At 51.4% G+C, this 27,892-nt stretch overlaps 1 pseudogene across 1 annotated transcript in view; it reads left to right on the top strand.

The window, feature by feature from the left end:
- The window catches only part of LOC144169900 (uncharacterized), a 235,901-nt pseudogene that overhangs the window by 146,888 nt on the left and 61,121 nt on the right, over nucleotides 1–27,892 (top strand). The window contains exon 7 of the transcript XR_013322536.1: nucleotides 12,421–12,493. The product of XR_013322536.1 is annotated as an uncharacterized LOC144169900 (transcript). The remainder of the gene's footprint in view (nucleotides 1–12,420; nucleotides 12,494–27,892) is intronic.

Consider the following 27,892-nt stretch of genomic DNA (forward strand, 5'->3'; position numbering starts at 1 on the left):
TTACATGGGGCAACACGTATACGATTACGAGTTAGTCCCGCTATTAACCTGCCAACGTATCGTGGGCTGATATTATTGATGTCGAAAGTGCCCCAGCGGGTTAGTTGCTGCTCTTAGGAAGAAAGAGAAGAAAATAGAAGGAAAATTAGTTTCCTCCGCCGTTAAAAAAAAAAAATCCGAAAACGTAGGGGCAATGCTTACCCGTGACCTCTTAACAGCTGCGCGCTGTTACGTGTTCCGAGTGTGGTCAATACGCAGTTACAAACAGCCCGTGGTGTGGCATTGTGCCTCCCTGCGTGATGCAGCAAAGCTGTGTGTACTCCCTCGTGCTTGTGCCAATGTGAGCTGTACGTACCTGCACCCTCCGTGACCCCAAGCGTTGCGTGTTTTGCGGGGTTACCGAACTTGATCGAACCAGGAGGAACAAAATAGACCGCTGTGCCCGCCAGCACTTAGATATCTAGTACACCGACCGTATCCGAGTATGTTTGTCCCCTTCTAGTTCCGTCTTAGCCGCCGTGCATAGGGAACACTTCCTTTTTCCTTTTTTTCATCGACGGTGCTGCCGGCAGTTTGACCCTTCTTTGTCTCGCTTCGCCCTCGCTTGTACAGAATCCACGCGCAGTGGCGTGTCCCGCGTCAGTGTGGGCCGAATTCTGGTACTGCACTGAAGTGGCGGAGGTGAGAGGGCGGGGGAGGGAGGGAGGGAGGGAGACTTCCGCGGGTTATCCGCCACTTCGTGACGTGTCGCTGATGGATCGGCGCGAAACGGCTTCCGCCGACAAGAGTCCGCTTCCTGTTGTGTGTGGCTCGCTGGGAACTGAAGAGGACGCGGTCGTCGCGGCCTCCGTGTCGCTCGCTTTCTCCTCTGCGCACGTATACGAGAGACACGTGGGATGAATGAAGCTCGACTAGGCAGGCACCGCACTACTTAACGAACTGTGCCGCGTCCGAACCCTTGGTATAGCTAGTTAGGATAGGATAGGAGTAACTTTATTAAATGCCGGCAACCGACGGTTTAAAGCGTTGGTGTAGTTATTTGTAGTTATAGTTATTGCAATTCGGATATTTTCAATGGAAGGGGTTGTTGTAGCAAAGTGGCAATTACATTACGTGCGATATGCACTAATTCGAATTAGTGAACATCAGTACATATAATTTCAAGCCGGAGATTAATCTAGTTTACCGCAACCACGTGTGCTTTTAGATAAATCCAATCTTGTATAGCCTGAGGAATGAACGAGGTTTTAAGAATGCCGTTTCGTCACTTAAATGGTGCTAATCTGAAAGCGTGACTAACTTGTAACGTACCCGTAAATCCGCCGTCGCTTTAAGACACCAACTTACCGAGCTAGTTAGTAATGCTAACTTCGCTGCGTTTTACTCGGCAATGTTTGGTGCACACGTGAACTAAAGCTTCGCCGTTACGCGTCATATTATTTTTGTCCTTTTCTGGATGTGACCAGTGGAGGTCCACCTGGAAACAGTAATCGTAAGCGCATTCACTGCTGGCTTTTATCTTCCGCGATGCCGTCGAGTGCAGCTCCCCTGGATTGCTTTGGAGCATGTAATCTGTCTCACCCTTCGAAGTAGCTCCTGTTTATGGTTACTCTGGATACGAGATTGTTTTCCCGCTGGCCGCGTGTTGACTGAAGCAAGCATTACCATTGTTTTTGAGAAGAGCGTATCTCTGCTACGCGCAGCGATGTCACACTGCTCATGGTGGGGTAGTTTGTTGGGGAGGACTCCCACGAGGCGCAACTTAACAAAACACTCGACACAACGCGAATGCCTACGAGCTATCAAAATACGTAACGCCCTAGAGGCGGAATTGGGTCAGTAATCTGGCGAAGACATGATGACATGGAACTGGCTTTGTGAACGCTTTTCTGCGGATGAGAGAGGATAATCAGTTATTGATTGATTGATTGATTGATCGATCGATCGATTGATTGATTGATTGACTGCCGGGTTCAACGGGCCGACGCAACGCAGGTGATGAGGCGCGCCGTAGTGGAGGGCTCCGGAATAATTTTGCCACCTGGGGATCTTTAACGTGCGCCGAAATCTCGTACACACGGGCGTTTCTTGCTTTTCGCCTCCATCAGAAAAGCGGCCGCCGCGGCCGGGAATCGAACCCGCCTCCTTGGGCTCAGCAGCACAACGCATTAGCCGCTGAGCCATCGCGGCGGGTGGATAATCAGTTCGATGCTCTTTAAATAGGTTGGCAGCCGAGACTAGCATGCTTTACTGAATCAATTTCTATTATGAAGACAGCGCGAATATCAGTGTGCAGGAACGCGAAAGCTGTTATCTGCAATCTATATTCAGCCGTTCAGCAATCCTGCGTGGGCCAAATTGATTAAATCCTTTTTTTCTCCGAGGCAGTGTTGCCTCCTTTGTAGGACCCTTTCCTGTACAATTTCCGTAACTAGACAGTGGCTCTTACACATGCGGACACTTTGGTCCTTAGCGAGTCGAGGGTGGTCCCGTGCTGCAAAAACTTGTGAGGTCTGAGGAGCTGTGCGTGGCGGGGTGAAGGCGGGCTAACAAGCCGATGATAGTTGCGGACCGAAAGTGCTGCCGGGAGGGAGGGGATAGCGGCGCAGCATCCTTCTTCGTACGGCTACTGCGGCGGAGCTCCGCTCTATTTATACGCTCGGAACAAGAGCGGAAAGCGAAGGGAACACACTAAAGACGTAACACTCGCCGCAAAATGCCGCATTTCCAGAGGCTGCGCTCTGCTCTTCTGCGTAACCTCCGCTCTCCCGCGTGCGTCGACGTGCGGCTATAGGATGCCCGGACGCTTACCTTCCATGTTTTCTTTAGTTTATTTTTTTGTTGTTGTTCGTGCGCGTCCCTGTGTGCGTTTTTTTTTAATTTCATCCCTCACTCCGCGCCAACCTTTTGTTTGTGTGTGTCCATGTTTTTTTCTTCTTCTCGGAGCTACTCAGTCTGCTTCGGACGAGGGAAGGGAAGACTATAGGATAACTTTGTTTCTTATTGAGACTGCGCGCTAGCTCTACTTTTCTTTTTTTCTCCTTCGTGCTCACCTCTGACGTGGGCAGTGACAGGAGCGCCCTGTATTAGTGCGCCGCGTTGAAGTAAAAGGGTGTACTAGAAGACTGAAAGGGCAGGCAGGGCGCGGGGGTGAGCACATGAAGGGTGAGTGAGAAAGGCGTGCACGTCAAACGGTATTTTATTGAGAGGCTGGAGCCAGGAAGCCGGCGGAACTCAGGCTGGAGGAATCTGGAAAGAACAGAAAGACAAAAGGAAGAAAAATTGCACAGGAAAAAAAAATGTTTGCTGCTAAATGCGGTGGGGATAAGAAGATCGGGGTAATGACAGACAAGGCTGCTGGGATAAGTGCTCCCCCGCCACTAAAATAGCTGGACGCCGTCGACAGGGCTTGATAGAGTCTCGACGAGTGGCGTAACGACAAAAACAAAACAGCCCCAGCAGGCGCCCACAAAACGAAGAAAATTTTCCCGCTCTCGTATATCTTGCGCTTCTTTTCCGCTGTTCCTGTTCCTCGTCCACATGGTTTGCCATAAGCGCTGCGGCGAAAAGTTAAATATGTAGGGGTGCGTTTGCATCGGGACACTAGAGAGTTATAGCAGGGCGGAGAACCGGTCCCTGAAGGGTACCCGGTAGAGGACCGGCGCCACTGCGCGTACCGTACCAGGACCGGTTCTCCGCTATGCTGTAACTCTTTCAATAGAACCGGTCCTGGTACGGTACCCGGTGCACCTGCGCATGCGCACACCCAGTTTTTCTGCCTCTGCGCACGCGCAGTGGTGCCGGTCCCCTACCGGGTACCGTACAGGGACCGGCTCTCCGCTCTGCCATAACTCTCTATTGTTTCCTAATTCGTGCGGGGAGCGAGTGAAACACAACCTACGTCGTTCGATAGCGGTTATCACAGTGCGAATGAAAGCAGATACCGGTTTGATGAGAGGTACAGAGAAAACCAGAAGAGTTATACTTGGGAGCTACAGTAAGGCTGTTTGGAAGCGCTCGTGTTCTTTGCATTTCGATTGATTGTTGGGGTTTAACGCGCCGACGCAACGCAGGCGATGAGGCGCGCCGTAGTGGAGGGCTCCGGATTAATTTTGACCACCTGGGGATCTTTAACGTGCGCCGAAATCTCGTACACACGGGTGTTTCTTGCTCTTCGCCTCCATCAGAAAAGCGGCCGCCGCGGCCGGGAATCGAACCCGCGACCTCGTGCTCAGTAGCGCAACGCCTTAGCCACTGAGCCACCGCGGCGGGTGATCTTTGCATTTCCTGCCGCAGGTTGCAGAAACAGGTAAAATAGTTAATGCGAAAACAAACTTGCGTAAATGTTTGCAGTGCTCTCATTATTATAAACTGCTACGAAAGGATATGAACTGCTTTACTGGCCGGTGTCCAGTGTGTCGCAGAACATAACCAAATGACGTTTTATTTGAAGGCGAGGGTTTGGTGTCCCACGATTGTTTGCATCATGTTATTTGCCGCTAGCAACCTTGGTAGGTTTACCAAAGCTTGTTAGTGCCGTGGGGGGAGGGGGGGGGGAAGGGGGGGGGGATGGTTTCGACACGCCTGCATCAATTCCTGTAGGTCGTCGCAATGATTTTGTACAGCGTGATATTCGTCACCACTGCGCTCCAACTTGGTTTTGAAAGGCTGCCAGCTTTAAAGGTTCACAGTATTTGCGTGCGATTGTTCAAAGAGAATCCGAGTAGTCGTAAGCGTTCCGTGCACTGGTGACGTGTGCAGTGGATCGAAAACCCATCGGTGATTAAAACATGACCTCGCTCACCCAATCAAGCATGGCAGGTAAGGCAGACTGCAAGTTAGTCATTTAGGAGCACGCTTCTGGTGCGCTCCAAGCTCGGGCTAGAGAACTTGCCAGCTGTTGTTGCATAACCCTCGCATTAGCATGGCAGTCGGCGTGCTGACTCGATTCGATCCTGCGGCCGTGGGTGCCGGAGTCGTGATCGGTCTGGCGTGCCCACATCCGACTGGAATCGCGGCCGCGCGGGGACGGTCGAGGCGGCCAGGATCTGTACGGGCGACTGTAGCGGCAGTATCGCGGTTGCGCACTTTCTTATAGGCCAGGGTGAAACCGCGAGTGCCTTACTTGACGCGAATTTACATTAGTCCTTTTCTTACATACCGTCACGAGAACTGACAACTGATGCAAGTGCTTCACTTTGGCACATTAGTGCTTAAACGGCGCAGAATCTCTGATGCGCTTACTGTGTGCTACATCATCATCGTCATCATCACAAGTTCGTTACGGGACGGTCTAGCGATACTACGATTGATCTAAGCCTGTTCTACAGGGTGCAGATTTGTCCTGCAAATTCGCAACTGCGGCGCCGGTCGTGCGGGAAAACGATGTTGCTGCCGAAGCTGCGGCGCCGCATCTGCGAATTCGCAGGAGAAATCTGCACCCTGTAGAACAGGCTTTTGTCGGTTGTGTTGCACGCGCGCAGCACGTAATTCTGCCGATCGAGCCACCCATAGTAACGCTAACACAGCCCACTGATAAAATGGACGCTCCCAGGGTGGAGAAGTTGAAAAGGTCTTAAAATAAAATAGTGAGGAATGTATAGCGATGAAGAGCGAATGTGGGGTAATGAAAATAACTGGTGTTTTTAAAACACGGTTTCTGCGTATCCAAAGGGTGGCAGCTTATGTGCGCCGGCTCCATGTTTCTCCTGCTTTTTGCTTATTAATCCGCGTTTGTAGGCGCCTGTAGATATTCGTGCTTTTTTCTCTCCGTAGTCCTTCACGTACGTCGCTCGATTACTCCGCCGTATTTAGAACGCAGCTGGGCGAGGGACTAGCACATTTCAACGACGTACGTCTGCTCCGCGCACCCGCTGAGAACGCACTCGACGTCGCTGCTACGCCGGCGACCAAGCAGCAGCAGCAGCAGCTGCCGACCGCAGGGATGTCGTCCGCTTCTTAAAAGCATCTCCGCCTTCGCTCTCCGTGGAGGAGCAGCAGCGGCGTCTTTCCGCGCGGATTCTTCTCCGTGTGTCTCCTTCTCGCTTTCGTCTGTGCGTGGCATACGTTCTCGTAGTCGGCCGGCGTGTATGTGCCCCCCCACGCTCCTGCTGCTCTATCGAGCGCGATCGTGTTCGCGCGGAGGTTGAGTAGTGTTAGCGGGCGAGATTGCGCCGTCCCGATATCGGCGCGCAAGTATGTAGTATATGTACACGTGTGGCCTCGGCGTTTCCTCGCGCGTTTCTTCTTTCTATTCTTCCGCCCCGGCACCGCGTCAAGTGGCTGCCCGCGCAAGCATGCAAATTCGCCGTGAATGCCGGCTTTTCCAGCGGCGCGAACGAATTTGAGAGCGGGGTGAAGCACTCGCGCGCGCCCACGCGTTTCCCTTTGTGCTTCGCGCCTAGCTCGTAACGGAGGATGCTCGATCAAAAACTGAGAAGTGCGGCGCGGGACGTCTTTGGGGGGACCTGATACTCGGCGAATCACGGCGGGTACAGTCGTGGTTGAGTGATAGTGAGGGTAGAGGTCGCGAGCTTGTTTAACGCTGCGAGGAGCAGCTTGCTCTGAGCTATCGAACAGGATTTGATTTTCCGCGCGAACAGTTTCTTTTTGTGCGAATTGGGTTTCGCCGATCGTGCGTGGCCCTATCCATACACCACTGAGCCTTGGAATCCCGATTAGTAACCGTCTTCTTTCGCCTTACCGGCCTCCCGAGATAGTAAAAAATAAAAATTAAAATGTCGCGCGGTGCAGCGACCGCCACCTTGTGGCGTGCAGTAGTTGATCGTAACATTGCGGGAAAAAACAAGTGATAAGTCAGCGCACACTGCGCGTGCGCAATCGCACGTGGTCAGTACTTGGTCAATCGCTTGGTCAGTACTTCAGTGCTTACCATTGAAAATAACCGTTACATACGATAAAAACACCGTTAACTAAATGATAGTTTTGCTTTTCGCTCAGTCAGCGGCTGAGTGCGTTTTTGCTGCATAGAACCCCGTGGAGGGGGGATAGCGCAAGGATGATGATAAATTAGAAAAGTTGGTATATCAGAAAAGATATACCATGAGATGGAACTACCAAAAAGAGATGGAAATACCATCTCTTTTATGATAAATCAGAAAAAAGACGGTATTTCTACGAAGCGAACTCGTATTTCGCGCGAGCTTATTTTTTGCCATAATTGTTTATCTAATTATTTTATTATTTTATCTCATTCGTTACGTTATTTTTACTCCGATTATTTCTCTTGTTTCTTAGCCCATTGTGAATGGAAGTCGTCTACTCCGACAATAAATTGTATTTCCCCTACTTCTAGCCAATTTCAAGATAGCACAATTACTACATATACGCACATTGTTCGGGTTATGGCAGTTGCGCTGCTGACCTGATTCTTGCCGCTGTGCCAACTTTTATGGCCGAGCTTCATACGCCCGCGACACGAATCTTCAGCGTGGGGCCATATGCGCTCAAGCGCGAGAGAACCTGCGCTCAGCTGTGTGTTCGTTCCTCCAGCTGGTCTCTTCCCTGAATTGTATTGGCGGTACATAACGGCCGACCGAAACCACTACCTCTGCTGGCTGGTACTGTGGTAGTTTTTAAAGTAAAGCGAAAGCTTTAAACTTCCAATTGAGCGAGAACGCCGGCATCGGCGGTGTCTGTAGCTGCGAAAAGGCATCTAAATAAAACACAACAGAGCAGAAGCGAGCGCCAGCGTTGCGGCTTCGCCTGGGCACGCTCAGAGCCACGTTGTCTGCTGCCATCGCCCAGCGGCCGAGCAGCCCAGCAGTCACCGGTGAGCCAGGGCACTCTTCTCCTCGGCGTTCCACGAAACATCGGTGATGTCGACATAAATTCTGTCGTCACCACTCATATGAAGTGCTTAGGTGTCCTGGGACTTCTGTTTTCTTTTTTTTTTTTCTGTAACGAGGAGCTGTGGGAGGCCGCGCTGCTCAACACAGACCCTAGGACTCATGGGTCTCACTAGCCCAAGTGGTCGAAGACGCCGCAGAGATCTACATGAATCTTGCCGTCGCCGGAAGGACACTGAAGTCGACCTGAAAACGGTCCCACGCGTGGCAACAATAAAGGTTTATCTGATCTGATCTGTGGCCGGCCACTGGTTTTCGGACAGTGATGAACTTGGAATCACGGAATTGGTGCTGATGCCCCGGTAAGGCCGCTTGTTGTAACTGCAGCTGGGCAAGCTAATGATCTTCACATCCGCGGGCCGAAAACCGGAGGCAGTATGCTCGACAGAGTTCCCATGTTGAGCACTTGGAGCTAGGTTTAAATTCCAGTGGAGCGGCACTCTCTTCCGATGCGCAGCCATCAGTTGCTCCAGGTGGCACTCGCGTCACTAAGTACGCGGAATAGTATACCCCGCACGCCTCTTCCCGATCCCGCTCCCTAGACGCTAATCGTCTGATGGGTTGCAACATTTTCGGCCGCACAGTTCAAGGTACCGCGACCGGATTCGCCTCTCATATTCCTCCTCTTCCGTTCGGTCGGCGAGGTTAAGACGCCTGAACACATTTCAAAGGGCTGACTCGGCTGCTCTAGTGGGAACGCCTTACATAGCCGCCATATCCGCGGCGAGCTCAAGTTATGACGCGAGCCACTCTCCGCGCGTCGTCCCAACGCCGTTGCCGTCTGCGCACCGCAGGTCACCGGCAGAGCATGTGCGCGCGTTCGTTTCCCGGTATGGAGAGTAGAGAACGCTCAACCAGGCTTCGCTGTACACCTCGTGCTCTCGATTCGCCCGTGGGCCTGGATACTACGACGCGCGTTTCCGCGAGCTCCTCTCGGGCCGTATATCAAACGCGCGATGATTGTTTTAACGTCACGGGCTCCAGAGTCGCAAAGGACGCTGTCACTCTTTCCCTAGTCTGCGCGACGCTGTCAAGATAGCGGATGGTCCCGTTTGGTCGCCCCTTCGCTCCTCGCTTGGTCCCGGAGGGTCGGTCATTGTTATCTCACAGAAGTGACGTAGCTGGATTTCAACCACGAATAAAAGAGGGCAGAGGGCAATGATCCACCACGCTTTGGTGTGACTGTGCGGATGCTTTCTCGCCTTAGCTATGTTAGGGTGGGTGAATTGGCTTCCCCCCTCTCCTTATCCCTCCCCTCATTGCAGGCTGTTGAACACGCGTCGCCGGCCGTTATTCCAGCACGTTAACGACCCGACGGCAAAAAATAAAAGAAGGCACCATTCTACGTTTACTTTACGCGTGTCCCCTGTCTTCATGCCAGATTCGGAAGTGTGGAGCGAGAGGGCGGGCTCCGCAGAGCCACGGTTCGAGCCGCGGTTTCAGTTCATCCGGCTCTTGTTGCGTCTCCACGGCGAAGCAGCAGCAGCAGCGCAGGCCTCCTCCTCCTGCTGCAGCCATCTTACGTGGCTCGTGCGCGCTGTGCGCGTCGCTGGCCGCCGCCCGGTGTTATCCAAAATTAACCCGCTATAAATCACGCCGAGTTGGCGAGACACATCCCCGTGCTCGCGAACGTCAGTGTACTTAGAGGAGCTGCTGCCGAGGAGGTGTGATTCGCGGATTTATTTTTAAAGCTCCTAGCGTGACAGATCTCGCGAATGTCTCTTCGGCGGGAGACGGCCCTTCCTCCCCCCGTTTTGCCACTTCGCTGCTGCTGCTGCAGCTTCTCCTTCCTCCTCCTCTTTCTCTTCCCTCATCCAGTGCTCGTCGCCGCCACCAACCGCGCGCTGTAGTTATTCGTCGCTCTCGAGTGCAACTGGTCGAAACTCTCCGCGGCGGTTTTTGTTCCTCTTTGTCTCAGCGCGGATATGTCGCGCCGGTGTGACTCCATCGCTCCCGCCTCCTCCCCTTCCTCTCTGCGGTCCTCAGCCAGAACTGCCGGCGAGCTTTTCCTTCTCGCTGTGGATGCTTTGATGAACCCCTGTGTCTGTGTGTGTCTTTCGTCGTTTGCGTGGCTGCGTATCGCGACGCGTGCCCTGCCTTGCCACTCCGTGTCATGTCGCGCTTTCTCGCTCTGTCTCGCCTTTCTTTTTTCCCCGTTTCTGAGGTTTGGTCCTGTTGCCGTGGCCGCGGTTTGGGGAGGGGGGCTTCGATTCGGGCCTAGCGGCGCGCTATCTTTGTCGACCCGAACGTCGCGCTGCCTTGCCGCGAGCTCGACAGATGTTCCTGTCTGCACTGATTTCTTGCGTTTTACTGCGAAGCTGTGTATGCCTTGGTTTTCCACATATCGAGCATGTGTGAAATAAATACGGAAACTGAATCGGTATCGTCGTTTGAAATCTCTAAAAAAAAAAGAGGGGGGGGGGGGGGTCCTCGTGTCAGACACTTATGATTACACACTCGACTCATATCCACATGGGAGATTGACTGAAGAGAGTACACCCGGTATCTGTAAGAGCATCTGCGCTTAGTAGATCCACTCCTACATGTGTACACATGGCACATGCCCACGCTCAAGCGACATCGCTACTCCAAAGCATTCCATTAGAGCCCCGTCAAACAGCGGCCCAACAATGCCTAACTTAATGCTGTAAAATGGCATACTTGGCCCAATAAAAGGCCGCGTTTTTTTACTCGTTCATTTGGTATGCGGTGTGGGAACGGCCACCTCTACGATGGAAAATTGACCATGACCGATACCGACGTCAAGGCTTTCGCTGTGGAGCTTCGCATGCGAGTCCAGCATGGCGAGGCGGAACCCTTGGTCCAACGGCAAAAAAAAAAAAAAAATCCAGTCTAGTGGCGAGGCGGATGAGCATAACCATCCCTTGTAAAAGGCTTAACCATTTCCATGTGAACTCAAGGAGGAAACCCGTCTGTCGGCCTGTAAGCTTGCATTTGTAATACCTCCATTAAACCCCATGTATCCCTGCGAAGAGCAATACACACATCTCTTTAGAGTCGGTTGCACTACTATACACAAATACGCTGCTCGGAAGACGTTCTTCGAGGGCCAATACAGGAGGTCTGATATCAAAGTATGATGGCCAGAGGGCCTGTTATTAAATACCTCCGTAAGACCGTGTGCATCCCCGTGGAGCGGAAAGCACTCAGACCAGTTCAAGTCGGCTTCACTACTGTGCAGAAAGGCATTGCCAGGGAGACATTTTTTAGAGAAATGCAGGGAGCCGAGTTTCATGGTATGAATGCCCTAGCGCATTAAAGTAGTGACAATTTTTATACAGGCTACTTATGACGTTCCTATATAAAGGTCTTCTCAGCAATGCATGCGTGTAGCAGTAAAGCCTACTTTAAATGTTCAGTCAACGATTACCATTAGTTGGGCGGTTTTGCAATATTAATTCGCGCCCCTACTTTCTTTTGTGGAAGCCTCGGAACGATTTTATCTCGCAATAAATTTCGTTCATTCATTCATTATGTCGTACGTCTTTCGAGGAATGCACTAAAGGGGGTATTGTGCCATTACAGGTCGAGGAAAAGGTTACCCAAAATCTGGCCGGAGCTTTGTACAAAGTTTCGCGTGCTTGGGGCACTTATAATTTAAAATTAGGAAATATGCTATGGTAGGGAGAGCCTATAAAGGTGAGAAGCAACAGGTGGGATGGGGCTTGTGTAAGCACCGGCCTACCGCTCGGTTTCCCCCGTTTATAACCCAGTTGCCACGAGAAAGCGATCGAGAAGTAAGGAGGAAAAAATTAAGGGTTACAACGATGAAAAACGATTTTTTGTATTGCATTCACTTATCGATGTTAAGGCCTATCATGTTCCCGAAAGTTTGGACGAAGCACTGGAAGAACCCAATTAAAAAATTACACCATCTTCCCGCAGGGGAACTCTGAGTTCCCATTAGTTTTCACTAAGGTTCCCATTAGTTCCCATTAAACTAAAGTTCCCATTGTTTTCAGTTCGTCGGTTCCGTTGACGTTCAGCTTCGCGTGCCTTCGTTGTTTCAGTAGCTTCTTGACGTAGTTTGAATGAGTGAAGGACATCAGGCGCGTTCGTAGCACATGCTCCCGTCTCGGTTTGTAGCGCAGTGGGAAGAGAGCCACGTACCTCCCGTTGCGGCCAGAGAGTCGTGGGATCGAAACCGGGCGCCGCCTAACTATTTCTTTTTATAGTGGACTGCGCTGACGTCAGCCCAAAAGCTGACGGGGCTGAAGAGACGCGCATGCGCAGTAGAGTGCGGACGGCGGACAACGAGGGAGGGAGGGAAACAGCCCCGAGCATGAGATGCTTCGCATCTAAAAGGGCCACTGTGGGCGTGCACAGTTTGAATTTTGCCTGAATCCGGCTGCGCAGTCGCAACGAACTTGCATTGGCGGCTGTATCGGACCAATGCAGGGCCAAGCGTTTTTTTTTTTTTTTCCCTTCCTTTACGCAGTTTCCTCTCGTGGGCGTACTGAGGAGAAGCGCGAGAAGTGGTTGTGATTAGCGCTGATTGTTTTTCTTTTGTTTTTTTTTTTTGTCTTTGCAGTTGTACGAGCTAAGCGAAGACCCGAAGAGGAAAGAGTTCCTAGATGACCTGTTCAGCTTCATGCAGAAACGAGGTGAGTTTGTGCGCAAGTGCTTCCGCAAGACCGTCTTTTAAAAATGTATTCGCCAGCAGCAGCAAAAAAAAAATCGCAAAAAAAAATGTGTCTGCTCCACCGACCTGCACTGATTGTTAACGAGCTCGGGTTCAGAAACTATATCAAGTAATGAGAGGCAGCGAACTCCTCCGTCTAAACAATCTGGAGTGCTGGCACAGCGCGGCAAAGAAATTTTTATATATATGAATGAGGGGCTCGTCGAATAAACACATACAAAGCCAGCAGTATATATCGTAAAGAAAGCGTGTCCTGTGTTCTAAACTTTTGGCTTTCCTTTCTATCTTCGCGACAACAGAAAAATGTAGTCGTGCGTTGCATTTTCGGCGAGCTTATCGTCAGCGTGTGCGCCTTTCGCGCTGCGGCGACGGCGCCCTGGATAAATGAAAGAGCAACCGCAAAAAAAAAAAAAAAAAAAAAATCGCTAACCGTCGTTCTGAGAGCCCGTTGAAAGGGTTCGCAATCGACAGGCGCACTAACGGCCGAGTCCCGGGTTCGGATTCGGATACGTCGACCGCCTGGCGAGCGGCCAACGAGCGGTCTGTGTCGAAAGAGAACTCTCCTCCTTCTCTCCTCCGATAGCTTCTCCCGTGGTCCAGCTCGAATAGAGAGCTCAGGAGAGAACGAAAGAGCGAGCTGCCAGTGGAGACGAAATAAATCTGTGTGTCCTTTCCGAAGAAACGCGCGGGCGCCTTGCAAGGATGGCGCGAGGAATCGGTTTGGGGCCGCGTCGTGCGAGCTTGTTTGGCTCGGAATCAGCTCGTTCGTCGTACGCGCGGAGCAGTATTGATTCCCGCAAAGGAATATTGCTAATGTATGCCGGAGGGGGACTCGCGCGCACTCGCGCTTGTCGTATACGCACGTTGCGTGCGTGTTTATCGCGTGGAAGAGGCTGCTTTAATCTTCTTCCAACGTGTACGCCGCGTACTCTGCTCGCGACGACGAGGGGCGCCTGGAAGGTGGCCAAGAGGTGGTAATTTGCGAGGCGGAGAAATAGTGGCCGCCGTCGGCCTGTGAGAGATGTGATACTAGTGCAGCGGAGTCGGACTCGACAAAAAGTATATACTCGCGCAGCGGGAAAATCGTATGGGCGTTGGCCAGCTACGGGCAAGTGTTGCGCGCGCGTTACGCTGAAACGACTTGACAATGAGTGACCGCTTCTATAAGGACATTGTGAGAAGGTGCTGGCAGTGGCGTTGGAATGTGACCATGTATGGGCTGGCGGTTTGCGTTTTTTTTTCCCCTCTTCCGCTGCGTTGTATTTGCGGCGCCTCTAAGGTGTTGAATCGTATACAGTTATTTATTCGCCCCGCCAGTTCTTCGTTGCTTTGTCCACTATATAGTGACAATCCAAGGGCCGTATTTATGAAGAGAATTCCTTCTCCTACGCCCCTGTTTTTTTTTCTCTCACTGAAATTTTCTTTCTTACCTCTCTCTTCCTTCCTGCTTATTCAGGTCCTTTTCCTACCTTAAAATGATTATCGAAGATTTGTTCCCGTGGCCGTGACTTACAGAGATTCATTACTGATAAGTTTTACGTATAAGCATTACAGATTAGCCGGATAAGGAAGGAAATCCTCTAAAATTTCAAACCCCCGCCTTTGGCTAGAAAGGACGTCAATGAGGGGCACGTACTTTGTTCGATGTCACGCAGTCTCTTATAGTCTTTGAAAAAGGGCAGTTAAATTCCAGGCGAGGCTAGCGTGCGCTCTCGCACCAGCCACAGCAGTTTAGCGCAATCAGAAAACAACGGAAACGCAAACTGTCGCGGTACGGTCTTTCAACTTCCGCTTTCCCATTTCTATTAGCCATGCAAAAGGTGCGATAAATTTTTAACCGCTACCGTACGCCGCTCTTTCTTCATCGTCATTTGGTCTCGCGTGACAGTGTCTCAAAGCCTAAACCCTTTTCGTACTACCTTGCCAAGAACACTCACCTAACTCTCCTAATATTGCTTATGCCTTCGTCTTATTCAAAGATGAAAAAAAAAAAGAAAAAGAAAAACTTGCCGCATTCCAAACCTTTTTGCTTTGCGCTGTGTGATCCGTGCGTGCTGCTAAATATTGAAATCGATTTCGGCCATTCTGCATTCATTTTTGTAAGCCTGAGATTAAAATACCCGATAATTAGCGCATGCTGTTTCTGCGAAAGCTCAGGCTCTTATTCAGTCGGAACGAGACGCGCTGCGCATATTTTTAATGACTTTTTTTTCTTTTACCGTGTGGCCGCCATACCTAGTCCCCACCCGAGCGGAAGGCTTAGCAACAATCCTGCCAACTACTTACGACGACGTCGCAGAATGACCGTGACGCGGAGAACGCCTTGCGCACCCGTATTCGTGAACCGCTGCGTCTTGATTTGCGCATTCCAGATAGCACGCTTTATACAATGGCTAATCCGAACGGGTGGAACTGCCGCCACCGCAGCCGCGCTATCTGTCCGCCGTCGCGCCTGGTGCGTTCGCCTGCACCTGCGCTTACGTTCAGCCGGCAGCGAACAATTAACCCATAACCGAAACGCGTGAGGGGAATTTTAATCAGCCCCGCGTGTTCACGAAGAGAGTCCTAAACTCCCTTTCCACGGGCCTCCATTACCCTCGCCGTGCCGTTATAATAGTCCGTACGTATACCGGAGTAGCCTCAACCTTACCAGCTGTAGTCGTCGTCTCCTCCCCAAAGAGAACAATCGGCGCTACGCGGAAGTCAGCATACAGGCTAGGTTTCTTTTTGTGTGCCCTCGCTACGCCGAGACGGGAACCATTCTCTGGCTCAGTTCGTTAGTGGAAATCTTCGATGATATGCAATCGGGTCTCGCCCGACTCCTCCCATCCCTGCAGCCGTCCAATTTGGAAACGGCGGGTATTAAGATTCGGCCGCGGATTGGCGCCATTATGCAGGCTTCCCCGAGCGACGACGCACTTAGCATTGAGACGAGGCACCGTGGAACGTCGCCAGCGTGGCCGTCTGAACCCACGAGAATGACGTTAGGCCTAATCTTCGGCTGGTGTGCTTCTGCTACGCGACGACGGGCTCTACTGTGTATACGTGAAATTACCTTTCTTTGCTGACTATAAGGAGTAACGGCAAATGACCGAGTGACGATGCGGTATCGCAGTGGGCGTGGCCCTGTTGTTGTGCTCCCCTAACGGTCCTTTAAGAAAAATACGTTTCGTATTTTTAAGACGCTGTACTTCTGCGTCGCTGTCTGCGAGGCTGTCGGCTGTCCGCCGGTGGCGAGTAGCTGTTCGTTCAAGTTTTTTCGTCTAGCTTTTTTTTGAAAAATACGTGTTTGCAAAACAAACTGCCCCCATATTCATTACGATCAACAGACAAAAAATACAGAAATAACTAAAGTAAACGAACCAGCCGGACATGAAGTCTTCTCTGATGCGGCCAAAACTACTCTGGTCGCTTTCATCAGCGTGCGTGATCTCAAAAGCTGATAACTATGATGTCACGAAGAGGTCTCCCCTCCCCTCATTCTCTTGATCTGCGCGTGTGCGTGCGACATAAAAGCCTGAGCAGCGGAATAGCTACGTGCAGTGTCTGTGATGAACCGTGACAAAACAAAAGCCGTCATTTCTACGGCGAGATAAAAAAGGTAGTTAAAAAAATATGCCGATGCGGAGGTTCATCGACACTGGCGACGCCTTTGTGCACGCGTGGTCGTATATCTGTGCCCTCCCTTCCTCCTCTACTGGGACAACAAAGCATTTTCACCCCCACGAGCCTCACCTGACGGCTTCTTTCTTCGCCGAGTATTATACGGCGCTTCCTCGATAATTTTGGAGCGTGGACCGCCTTTGTCGAGCGGTATGGGAGCGCAATTGTTGCCCATATATGCGGGGTCGGTCGTTAAAGTGGCCTGAAGTTATTTTTAATCCTACCGTGCGGCCTTCTCGACCGCTCTCGCTAGAACTCTACGCGCGCCGCCACAACGGCCCTCACCACTCCCCTCTCCAGCCAAGCCAATCCAAGTGAAAGAAGATAGATATGATTACAAATTCGGCGCTGGTGCCGCGATCGCACCGTTGTCTTATATATCGATCGACATACTGCCTAGTATTAAGGGAGGCTTTAAAATACTGAGGGCATGTGCGCGGGATTTTTAAATGCTTAAACAGTTACAGCGTAACAAAATGCTATTAATAAAAAGGCTCTAGGGCGTTCATGTTTTCGCATAGGCCAGCTTATAAGGCCGCTGAAAGTGTTTTCCCGCCGACGATTGTGTATACTAGTGAAGCCAACCTAGAGGGGCTTGTTGTGGGTACATGGGGTTTTATAGAGTTACTTAATAAAAAGGTCCTAAAGCCTTCATACTGTTTATAAAACCATTTATATTATCACTGTAAAGATTGCTTTCAGCAATTCCGTTTCGTCAGTAAAGCCGACTTTAGGGGCTCGTTGGAAAGCAGAGCGGCTTGCGCATTTATCGGAGAACTTTCCCGCTTGAGGGTTCCAGCAATTTTTGTTTTTATTCGAAGCGTTCAAAATAATAAACCAAAGAAAAATATTAATATTTATTGTAGTATTGAGGCACCAAATGCCGTTCCGTGCCCTCATCAGTGATCCGAATGTAGCACACGCTGAATTCTAAAGGTGTCGCTTGGTTCCTTTTACTTTGCGAATTCAGATGAACGTTCCAAGCATTCGGTTGAGATTTTTCTACTCGCAATCATCAAGAGTATTCACTGAGCGCGGTGTTGATCATATGCGTATGCTCCGTTATAAGACTCCGTGATAAACCGCACCTGAACAGCCGCGCAGAAAACCCCTTGCAGGCGTTATGCGTCCGAGTCGTTCGCGGATCGGCCTGCAGATGGTCGCCATGATATATTAGCGCCAGTGAAACGGGGGAACGAAGGCATCGAAGCTGCTGACGTTGTGAGGGCGCGGGGAGAGGGGGGGAAACCTTCGCGTCGCATTTGCGGAGTTAATGCCGAACTCCAAAGCCCGGCACTTGTCGGAGTTTCTGTCGACCAACATATTTCTCTTGCGCGGCATGAGTTCTCTCACGGGCGCATATTTTCAGCGCCGCAAAAAGCGACCGTGGTTTGTGCGCGTTACTTTGTGCCCCCCACTCCCTTACCCACCTTTATTTTTCCCGGAAGCCAATGGAAGCCAGCATTCTCGAAGCACTTTCACCAAACAACTCAATAGCCGAAGATTTAGTTGAGTAATTTCACAATCGTCGATGCGCACTTGTGGGGCGCAGAAATTTCCGGTGGAGCCTGTCAGTCTAGGGAGAAATGTGCCTGGAATACTTGGAATTCCGCGGCCTCTTGTGGGGGAAATTGTTTTAGCGCTTGCGCCTAAATCTGAACATGGCGAAGATGGCAACGGCTAGGACAGAACCTGTTTGCGTTTTCGTTCATGCACGCGTACATATTTTCTCGCTTTCTGACTTCACGGGAAACGCGCGTGGAGAACGATGGTGCTGCTCAAATATTTGCTGCGCGTCATTGTAAAACTCTCTGGTCTTGTAACGCGCGTACACTTTGAGTGTCAATCTTTTCCACACTAACTGAAATTTGCCGAAAACCCCTTTTAAAGTTAAGCCTGCCTCAACACGAATCATTCCTTATGGAATGATGCGAAGAGGGGCTCCGGAATTTGACTGTCGCTTTCTTTAATTTTTTTTTGTTAGCGTTAGTGTCTCCTTTGATTCATGTTTGAAGCGTGGACAGACGAAACACAAGAAGAGGACAACACGTTTCGTGTTTCGTCTGTCCGCGCTTCAAACATGAATAAGATCCGACTAGCTCAACTTTCCGTTCTACTGTCTCCTTTGACCTGCTTTAAAACGGATTGTCGCTTTCTTTAATTATTGATTTTTGTTAGCGTTGGTGTCTCCTTTGATTCATGTTTGAAGAGCGGACAGACGAAAAAATTACGCCCACCTCCCCTCGCGGGAACCCTGGTGTGATGCAACGCATCTCATGGGGTATTCCATTGGCGTTTTCCATCGTATTGATTGCGCTTATAGCAAGGATTCTCACGGGAAGGGGAGGTGGGCGGACGACCGTCGACTGAGACCGCCGGAGCGCGGCATGCCGCTTTATATTCACAGCGCCTGAAGGAGAGGAGAGCGCGGAGAGAGAGTACTGCACATGCGCAGCGCCGCCCACCGGCGCCTAGCAACGGAGTGAGAGCGCGCTGCGCCAAACAGCAGCTGTTTGGGAGAGAGTGTTCGCTATCGGAGAGAGGAGAGGAGGAGAGGCGCAGCTGTGCGGACAACGCCGGACAGACGCAGGAAGGACAGAGGGGCGAGCATGAGATGCGTTGCATCTAAAACACAAGAAGAGGACAACACGTTTCGTGTTTCGTCTGTCCGCGCTTCAAACATGAATCAGATCCAACTAGCTCAACTTTCCGTTCTACTGTCTCCTTTGACCTGCTTTAAAATGGTTTGTCGCTTTCTTTAATTATTTATTTTTGTTACCGTTACTGTCTCCTTTGACCTGCTTTTAAAACGTAATACATGCATGCATCCCCACACTGTTCCAAGCGCCAAGCATATACGTCCGCGTGACCGTTCTTTGCGGCACAGAGTTTAAACCCTTTGGTGTTTCGGTTCAAATCTAACTCCTCATTTCGAGTGCTCCGCGCCTTGTGCCGAATGATGGGCTTTCGAGCTGTAGCCGACATAGCACACAGAAGTAACGGCAGTCTTTGTTTAATTTCTCGGCGGTGCGATTCGATCGGCGGGATTAATATCGGAGTGAAACTCCGATATTCCTGCAGTGGGGGGTGCATTTTCTGGGATGCAGGAGGTCGTGCGTTCTATCCGCAGTCAGCAATGAGCAAGCTTGAGGCAGACGTAAAGTATTGAGACAGGTCTATGCACAAGAAACCGGTACACGTTGAAGAACTCGGGCATATATCAGAATGCGTGGATAAGTTCTGGCCGCGTTAAGGACTCGTATAAAGTCAAAACGCTATTTTTCAGTTCGTTTAACGGCGAAAGTTGAGAAGCAGCGCAATATTATCGATGTCACCAACCCGCCTCTCTGCGACGACCTCTTATAACAGGGCCAATGTACCCAATTAGCTGTTTTCCATCAACGACCAATTACTGTTTCTTAACGCCCTTTTCGAAACCCACGCACACCTGCTTGCATGGCTGCTGGTGTTCACACCTGCGTAACAACATGCGTGCGCACGCGTTGTAGACGCGCGAGCGCAGCTGCCCTCTTTGGACAATCCAGTTAGTGTGTATGCGATCAGCGTCCCCTCCGTAATGGAACAATCCGCTCACTCTTGGCGGCAGCCGATGGCACTCGATTCGCACTTGCCTCGTGCGCGGCTGCATGCCGGAAGTGGCGCAGTATATACGGTGCGCCCGCGTCTTCGCATACGCGCGAGTTTTCGCCGATTTCGTTTTCGCTGGCGGCGGGGGCGATTATTTTTCCGCCGTTATTTTTCGATTTCCGGTGGCGCCCTCGCTCCCTACAGCGTGCGCGCGTATCCGTTCGTTATTGCTGCAGGAACCCCGGGCCTGGCGGACGGCCGGCTGGCCGGCCGGCCTCGCTGACTGCGTCAACACTCCGATATAGATACGAATTCCCTCAAAAAGAGCCTGCTGGCTGGGGCACGTTGGACGCGCGGTTTATTTTATACGAGTGTGTACCCACGGTGGAGATGGCGGTGGGCGCGTTTATACGGCGCCCAATGGGTCCCCCCCTCCGCTCTCCCCCGCTTTCCTTTTACATCTCTCGACAGAAGAGAAACACATCTCCTCATCGCCGCCGCTGCTGCCGCTCGGTCTGCATTTTCGTATACGCGCGTCCGTGTCTCGCGCTGGTGGATATGCACGCGGAGGCTGCGAATGGAATGATTATTTTGGCAGCCGGCCCCCTCGTTCTGCGGCCCGCTTGCATTCGGGTCGCCGAGTGCTCGCCCTGGCCGGCCTGAGCGGGAGAGGATGGGTTGAGAATCGGCAAACGAGACACGCGTCGCGGCGTTGCTCGATCGGGCGATTTCCTTGGATGCGTGGTCAGGTATGGCAGGGAGGCGTTTGGTTTCACCTTTTGAACACGAAAGTGTTTTATTCCCGGATACACCAAGATTTCGGTGACGTCATATCCGTCACGGAAGTGACGCTATTATAACGAAGCAAGCGGCCTGTAAAGGGTGCACCCCTGCACACAGAGTCCTCTTGCGGGAAAGCAACATTTAGTACCAAAGAGTACGTTATACTAATGGTTGTTCGTTTTCGGGTTTTAAATTCAACGCGAAAGTGCTTTATGCCGCGATATTAAAAGATTTCACTGACGTTACATGCATCACGGAAATGACGCCAGTACACCTTTGCCGAAGCGACCCGCCAGCAGGACGTCGCTCACCAAGCACACCTACAAGACAGCCGCCGACCCGCAAATCATGCCAGATGCAGATTTCGCTACACATTTCACTTTCGTGTTTTACCGATTCATATCACAGATGAATCAACCACAGTTTTTTGTCGTTAATGTCGCGCTTGCTCGGCCCTGCCTCTCAGAGGGACGAGTAATGTCAGAAATGGCTTTGGCTACAGGCTTCGCCTTTAGCGTGAAATTGGAACCACGAAAAATTCCGCGTTAAAATATGATACGTACAGTGCGGTCCACTGTTAAATGGAACTGGCGAGCGCGTGGCCGCTGCGCTCCGCGAAGCGCCGGTGCCGAGATGTGGCGAGAATTGGAGACAGCCGGCGCATGCGCACTAACCGCATGAGGCGGGAGAAGCCTGTCTGTCGTCTGCTACGGCGCTCCGCTGTGCCGCTCAGCTTGCGATAGCCGAGGAATTTCGCACTCGAAGGGTGCTGAGCGGATTGGATGCATTGTGGGTAGGTCCATTAATGTTTGCGTGTATGAGAGAGAGAGAGAGAGAGAGAGAGAGAGAGAGAGAGAGAGAGAGAGAGAGAGAGAGAGAGAGAGAGAGAGAGAGAGAGAGAGAGAGAGAGAGAGAGAGGAGGGGAGGGGAGGGGGGGGTTGGACGTGCTGTGTGGTAATATGCACTAGACATATTACTAAAGCCCACCGTCAGAGTCTTTACGGCCAAAAACTTCAGGCAATTTCGATAAAGCAAGAAAGGCAGAGACTGAGAGTGAGTGACGTGGTTGTCCCAAGCGTTCATAAAAGACGAGCGGAGAAATTGTACCAGGCTGTGCAGGAGGAGAGCAATATCAGCGCGTTTGAGAGAATTGCACACTGCTAGGAGAACACTGGATTCGGTTAAGATTCATGCCTGCTCTGGTCGGGCTGAACCACTCACCATCCGCGTCGGCATTAGCACACCCTGCCCATCCCTGTTGTTTTCTGTCACATGGCGCCAATGTTGTTCCTGTCGTGCTTCATATTTCTCGGTTTCCCGCATCTCTCATGCTGTCCCGTATTGCACGCAGCACTTGCAGCGTCCTCATTTCTCGCAAAGGGTATGTATGTAAATTCATTTCCATTCTTCGTCATCTTGTCGCCTTTCCAGTTAAATCGACCAATCTCGCATTGCTCGCGCTCAGCGCGTGAAGAGACCGCTAGCCATGTTTCGGAATTCCGGTAGCAGAGCTGCACCCAGATTCCTGTCGCATTGCTCGGGCCGTCTCCTCGGCCCCCTTGCACCGTCGTCTCCTGGACTGGCCGGGCGTCCTCGTCGCCGTAGCCGCTACCTGAACTGCGCGCGCGTCTCGAGCCGGTCAGAGGAGAGAGCCCGTCCGTCTCTGTCGCGAAATGGATTAGTCGGCGGGTAATTCTTTTCGCCCTTGACTTGTGCTTCCTTTCGCGACGCAGGTCTCCATCGTTTTCTGATAGTTGTGATTCCGGGGTAGTGCAGGCGGGCTCGTGTACGAATGCGCTCAAGGATTGCGTAGGGGTCGGCCATGACCTGGCTCTAAACGCGTGCGGGGAGTGAGTGAGTGAGTGAGTGAGTGAGTGAGTGAGTGAGTGAGTGAGTGAGTGAGTGAGTGAGTGAGTGAGTGAGTGAGTGAGTGAGTGAGTGAGTGAGTGAGTGAGTGAGTGAGTGAGTGAGTGAGTGAGTGAGTGAGTGAGTGAGTGAGTGAGTGAGTGAGTGAGTGAGTGAGTGAGTGAGTGAGTGAGTGAGTGAGTGAGTGAGTGAGTGAGTGAGTGAGTGAGTGAGTGAGTGAGTGAGTGAGTGAGTGAGTGAGTGAGTGAGTGAGTGAGTGAGTGAGTGAGTGAGTGAGTGAGTGAGTGAGTGAGTGAGTGAGTGAGTGAGTGAGTGAGTGAGTGAGTGAGTGAGTGAGTGAGTGAGTGAGTGAGTGAGTGAGTGAGTGAGTGAGTGAGTGAGTGAGTGAGTGAGTGAGTGAGTGAGTGAGTGAGTGAGTGAGTGAGTGTGTGTGTGTGTGTGTGTGTGTGTGTGTGTGTGTGTGTGTGTGTGTGTGTGTGTGTGTGTGTGTGTGTGTGTGTGTGTGTGTGTGTGTGTGTGTGTGTGTGTGTGTGTGTGTGTGTGTGTGTGTGTGTGTGTGTGTGTGTGTGTGTGTGTGTGTGTGTGTGTGTGTGTGTGTGTGTGTGTGTGTGTGTGTGTGTGTGTGTGTGTGTGTGTGTGTGTGTGTGTGTGTGTGTGTGTGTGTGTGTGTGTGTGTGTGTGTGTGTGTGTGTGTGTGTGTGTGTGTGTGTGTGTGTGTGTGTGTGTGTGTGTGTGTGTGTGTGTGTGTGTGTGTGTGTGTGTGTGTGTGTGTGTGTGTGTGTGTGTGTGTGTGTGTGTGTGTGTGTGTGTGTGTGTGTGTGTGTGTGTGTGTGTGTGTGTGTGTGTGTGTGTGTGTGAGAGAGAGAGAGAGAGAGAGAGAGAGAGAGAGAGAGAGAGAGAGAGAGAGAGAGACTGTTGCTGAGCACATAGGCTTCCTGGTTGGAGCGCACGCCAACACGATAATGATCTCAGAAAAGTAGTTTCTTTCTGGATAGTTCGCATTGGCATCTTTTTTAAATGCTAAAGCATTGTATGGTCTATTTATTGGAAAACCCGGCGGCTGTAGAAGTAGAACTGTTTTGAAACATCCGTTGGCTGCGACGCGTACACTTTGTTCCAAATGACATCTACTAAGTAAACAGAGCAGCTTTCCAAAAATGTTCCATTTGTTATATGTGAAACGGTGTTCCGTATAAACAAGCGGGTTGATATTTGTTGTAGCCACATGGAACAGTGGCCCAAGTGCAATTGGATCGGTGACCCTTAGCACATACACCAGGGTTGCCAACGCTTTTCCTGGATTTTCCTGACATTAGGCTCAATGTTTCGGTTCCAGGTATAACAGTATTAACAGGTTTTCACACAGCTTGACGCACAATGAAGATTGGCGCTGCTCGGCACGTCGTTAGGCTCGGCGTTACGGCAACAAGACGTTAACTAGCAACACTCTTTCGTGGCTGCCGACGATGCGCGCCGATGCCTTGAAACACCGGTATATTCATTTTCTGATGACACGCGTCCTTGCATTGATTGATTGATTGATTGATTGATTGATTGATTGATTGATTGATTGATTGATTGATTGATTGATTGGACTCTTTGAATGGTGGAAATGGTTGAGTTGATTAGTCGTCTCGTACAGTCTACGTCTGCGCCTATGTGCTGCTCTTTCAGTATGCAACTCTGTGCTTGGCCTGAAGCACCGTCATATTGGTTTTCGATGGCGCGCGCCCTTGACTGACAGGCTTCGCCCCCCGCCACGCGAATATCGAGGAGTAGGGGTGTGCGCTCGCGCGTAAGTGTCCTCATCCCTTAAAGATTAAGTGGTTCCGAGCTTCTTCTGATCGTCCATCTCATTCACCAGCCGAGGCCCGAGAGAACGCGCGCTGCGGAGACCTCTGGTGAGCAGCAGGAGGAGCGTCCGAATGCTTGCACGCGTCGCTTCTTGTGCAAAGCACCGCCAGATGTCCAGCGATATGCATGCCACCCCGGTGCGTAATCGGACGTCTTGTGTGCTTTCGAAACGTCAACGTCGCTTCCCCTTCCACGTTCTCCGCCGCGTCCTCCCTGGCAGGCTCATCACCGACAAAGGACTCCCCGCTTTCGCTCTGGCGCTGTTTCATCGGCCGCATTTCGGCTCGCTTAGTATGCGCGGCATTACGTAAGCGCGCCACCCGTACATGTGCGTTCGTCTCGAGTTCGCCTTGCGTGCACGACCTCGCACTCCTCCTGCCTACTGCTGCGCCCCGTGCCGCCGCCTAAGAACACCGGTCGGCGGCCGACGCAACGAATAAAACAATTGCTCAGCGGTCTCTTCGTCCGCCGCATCGCATCCGTTTTTCTCCCGCGTTTTTCGTGCTCGCTTGTTCCGTCACAACCTCAGCCGCCGCTCGCGCACTTGTTAGGCGACTTTTTTCCAAAGCGCTCGCGCGCGCGAAAACAAAACACTGAAGGCGATACAAAGGCCGCGGCGATACTCGCTTTCTCTTCGGCTACTCTTTCGGCGCGCACCGTGTTCCATTGTTTTCTCTCGATGCTTTATGCAAATGGCGCCAATCTGATATGATTGAGCGCCGCATCGCTGGTCGCGCTGCGGCCGAACCGCGTTGGCCGAGCCGCTGCGGGATCGTCGGACGCGGGCTTCTTCTCCGCTGGGCTCTCTGGGAGCCCTCTTAAAGCGTGCCATGATTGCCTGCCTCGCGATGCCTGCTGTCTGTCGCCGCGGGGGTGCTGGGAACTGTGTAGATGTATGTATACACGGCGGCCGGACTCTAATCGAAACGTGCAGGCGCCGTGTTCCGTGCGCGTGGCTCCAAAGGCTGCGCTGCGCTCTTTGCGGGCCCTGTCGCGCTGTGCGTGCGCTTGGCGTCGCTTCGGACGACATGCAAGGGGGTAATCTCTCCGCGGTTTCGTCGTGCGATTGACTCTCGTTGCTCTGGCGTCATGGATTGGGACTGTTCCGTGTCCGGCGCTTTTCTTTGAACGTTTGTGCCTGTAAGCAGCAAAACTATCTGTCTGGTGTTCTTCGGCCTCTGGTGTGTTTTTAGGTCTTACGCGCCGGTTGCAGTATTGCTGACGTTTATTGATACTAGCCCTGCTATGCCCTTTCATAAAGTAAGCACGTTCAGCAACTTCGAGGTTGCGGAATCAGGATACAGCCCGGATAATATCCAGCTCTGCAAATTCCTAAACGCGTTTCCCGCTCCAGATGTCCGTCACGTGTAGCGTTGTGTCGCTAGGGCTGCCGGTCAGAAATTCCTATTTATAGCCAAACTGAGCCTTGTTTTGTTATATACGCCGTCCAAGTGTGGCAGTCGGCTATGTGGCTACATTTGGGTTTTTTTTTGTGTGTGTGTGTGTGCGCGAGCGTGTTCGTGCAACGCCACTGATGCTATACCTGTTCCAAGGAAGTGATTTTTTTGCAAACAGAAGAAAAAGGAATCGCTTAAGATACTAATTTACGGTATCCTCGAGATGTCGCTTAAATCAATCAATGACTATCCCCGCCTACTCCGGATAAAAAAAATGTAGGTAATATGAGGATTTGGCCTTGGGTACAATTACAAGCTTGTGCGAGTGCACATCGTTACTGTAGGAATAAGCAAATTCGCTACTTTGCCTTGACTAATACCCCTGTCACACGGGAACTTTCAATCGCGATTGAGTCTATCCGGATCGAGCTCAATCCGGATCGGGCGCTGCTACACGGCAGTTTCAATCGCGATCGAGCTCGATCCCGCTCGAACTCAATCCTGGTTTCTCAAGCGCGATCGAGGCTTCCAAGCGCGATCGGACGAAAGCGGTGATACTCTCGTCCCCGCGCAGTAATGGCACAGAAGGTGACAACTTCAACTAACGCCAGAAATTGTGTCGTTACGCATACATACGACCGCGCGAAGTTACCAGACGCTGGCCGCAAGTTAGGGAGCCTACATGCCGCACGGTGCGTCGAACGCGCTCGAAAACTCGATCGCGATTCACTTCAATCGCGATTGAAAGTGCCCGTGTGACAGGGGCATAAAAGAAATCGCGAAATGGCCGCGCTACAATTTACGTTTTCAAGTTCAATTTCCATTCGTTGTCGCCTGCGTGTTGTTTACGCAACACTTTGCTGAGGGCACGGTTTGTTTTCCTGGTGCAAAGGAACTACCTTGCAAAACGCGCATTTCTGTTCAACAATCGGTATCGCGTGTTCCTGTTTGGTCGGAACACATACTGGAACACAGACGGGATCGGAACACACATGGGAACACATTCAAAGAACTAGAGTGGACGCGCTTGTCAACATATGAGCGGACGTTCTGCTTAATTCGTATCCGTGCGAATCGTGCATATAAGCTTCTGGAGTTACATTATTTTATTTATTTATTTTATTTGTTTGTTTCTTTGTTTGTAGTTCCGTACCGGCCCAGCAAGGGGGGGCATGTAGGAAATGGGGGAAAAGGGGGGTAAGGGGGCATGTAGAGGAAATTATAACAAAATAGCAACAAAAGTATACAGCAGCTAGTCATATGATACATATACCTAAACAAGTCAGGTAAGACGAACAGTATTTATTTATTTATTTTTCATTTATTTATCGTCCCGTCTTTCTTTCCCTATGTTTTCACGCATTAATGCCTTCACATTGGCAGCCCTCTTGGAAGGAGATCTGGGAAGAGGTTGAGGCGCGTGGCTCCCACCACCCGCATCAGCAGTGCCGCCTTCTTCGTCCGGCCTCTGGGCATGCAGGCGGCGCACTTTTTTGCGTGCTCATGAAAATGCATTGTGCCCTTACGTATGCCTTTTTGTAGGTAGAGCAAAATACTAGGAAATTCCAAAAGAAGAAGAAAAGAAGCGGGTGGTGGGGGGCGGCGAAACTAGTTTACGGCGTCGACTGTCACGTTATGGCTGCCCGACACCTCCTGAGTACCGCGAAGGAGGAAGAGGAGGAGGAGGGGAAGTCGACGTGCTGGCCGTGGGGCAGCAGCGGCGGCGGCGGCGCCTCAAACAGAAGCTGTGGAGGAAAGAGCGGGGCTGTTTGTATGCGGCCATGCCGAGTGGACTTTAAGGCGTCCGCACTGGCCGACACGTGGGCAAGTGGATTATACGCGGGAGGGAAAAAAAGGAGAGAAAGCGAACGGGGGCCGCCGGTGCACGTGATGAAGAATGAGGCGGATAAAAATGCAGGAATTGAGTGGCAGAAAAAAAAAAAAGAGATTCTTCTGCGGCCGTCGCTTCTTTATTAAGCGCTTTTTGTCACAAGGCATAAATGAAAGTGGATGGTCAGACGGTTACGATGAGGAAGGGAAAATGTCATCACAGGGACATTAAAAAGTTTGCGTACGAGTGAAGACCAAAACTAAATAATGGGGGACCTGGCGTACAGTCCCTGTCAATGTTTTCTAGGCCATGCAAATGTTTCTCGGCAATAAAGAATTGAAAGCAAAAGGGCGATGTTTAACTGTGGCCAAAGTATTTT

Source organism: Haemaphysalis longicornis, unplaced genomic scaffold (assembly GCF_048455015.1).
Source record: "Haemaphysalis longicornis isolate Haplotype H1 unplaced genomic scaffold, Haemaphysalis longicornis Haplotype H1 scaffold_2, whole genome shotgun sequence".
Taxonomy (NCBI): Eukaryota; Metazoa; Arthropoda; class Arachnida; order Ixodida; family Ixodidae; genus Haemaphysalis; species Haemaphysalis longicornis.